Here is a 1,933-nt window from a genome sequence, read left to right as displayed (position 1 = left end):
TGCTAGCCGCTCCCCCCGCTGATCTCCGCAAGAGATGTGAGGACTCTAAAACTTCACCAGGGCCTCCGTCGGCATATGGGTGAGTAGATAATGGCTGAATTTTCATTTTTGGGTGCACTATCCCTTTAAGCTTGTGTTAACCACAGACCTTATTTCAGACATCTAACCAAAAACCCATTCAAAAAACCCAATGACTTTGAGACATGAGAACCTGGGTTGCTAAAATGCTAACTAATTTCTGAGTTTTGGGACTCATTTTATCAGCTCTCTTTGCATCAGTATGACAGTGTCATCATGAGTGTGTTAGCATGCTGATGTTAGCATTTAGTATAAAACACTGCTGTAGCTAAGTACAGCCACACAAAGCATGGCTCAAATTATTAAAACAGAGAACACCAAACAGCATGAAAAATAGGAATAAACCTTTCCAGTGTGGAGAATAACTCATTGTATTCTGCAGTGTATGCAGATCACGAACAGGCTACATGTCCAGCAAAGTAGTTTTGCATTGCCCCCAAAATCCAAAAGGATACAGATTTGCATTACTAATTGTTTATCATTTTAATTAGAGACAATAACAAGTAAGCAGATGTCCAAACAGCAACTGTGGCTTTGAGCAATTAATCACTCCCCGAGTACTAAATCTGACTCTTTTAATTCCATTTTCCATCTACTTTCATCGAGGTTGAAAGAGGACAGATGCACCATAAACTGAGGTTTTACACATTGGGTAAAGCTGTGACTCCAGCCAAGCGAGTGTACTTCAATGAGCACCTGAGATGCAAATTATGCATCCAGGCTCTCAACCCACACTGCTCCGTCTCCTTATAACAACTTCACAGACATTCAAGAAACAGAATTTCACTAACACCAAATATAACTCTCGAGTGTGGCAGGAGACACAAGCCAAGGAAACCTTCAAATGAATCCACCTGCTAAGGCACCCTGCAAGGTCTCTATCAAAATTTTACTGTTCCCTCTCAGTTAGCAGGCACTGCAGTGCAGATGCAAAGATTTTTCAGGAAAAGAGGAAATGAAGGAGGCAGAGACAGGGCGCGAAGGAAAGAGACATTAATAAACAAATTGTGAATCCTCCATGTCTCTATCATCCAACCCTTTCTTTCTGGTGTTCTCTCCCAAATCTAACAGCTGGTGGCACAAAAAGGGAGAGAGTTTGTTTTGATGTTTGTGCAGAGTTGAGGCAATAAATTGGACAGGGATTTAGCAAATCAGAATTCATTGCAGAAACTTTCTGATCCTGGAGGTTCAAGGGCTCTGGATAAACAAGACTGATTGTTTCAGAGGCATGCATATATTACCCCTATTTGAGCCTGAGCTATTACACACAGACAGCTAAGGGAATATAAGCCAGGCTCATATTGAAGGATTTCTGCAGAAAAACATGGCTAGATCAGTGGATTTCTTTATGCAAGTGAAGCAGGCTTTGAGAGGCATGTCTTACAAAATGCTCAAGCCTTGATACATGACAGACATGATGTTAAATGTCTTGAGTCCTGCTCAAACAATATGCATGACAGAAGAGTTCGTCAGGGGCCAAAACAAAAAGAACAGCTGTCATGTTCCCTTTTCATCATAAACGTTACTGACAATAGCTGACAGCAAAATACTGAAAAATATTAAGAATAGACTCAAAATATCACAGCCATCATCATCCCCATCCTTTAACATGACCTAAGAGTTCAGAGAGGGAAAAAAAAGCAGCTCTAATAATACCGTGCAGAGGGTGTTGACAGGCTGAATTCACAACATTTTGCCACACACTTCTGAGGACCATAAACTTAATATTTATGCAGTTCACATAAGGAACACCCAAGTAGTTCACCAACTCTCCGCTAAGACTGAGCCTGCATTTGAGATCTTCATTTTACAGAGAACACAATCCCACCGAGGTTATTTAATTTGCAAGCTTTGT

The sequence above is a fragment of the Epinephelus moara genome, chromosome 8 (genome assembly GCF_006386435.1).
Source record: "Epinephelus moara isolate mb chromosome 8, YSFRI_EMoa_1.0, whole genome shotgun sequence".
NCBI classification, from domain to species: Eukaryota; Metazoa; Chordata; class Actinopteri; order Perciformes; family Serranidae; genus Epinephelus; species Epinephelus moara.
This window is presented reverse-complemented; position numbering follows the sequence as displayed.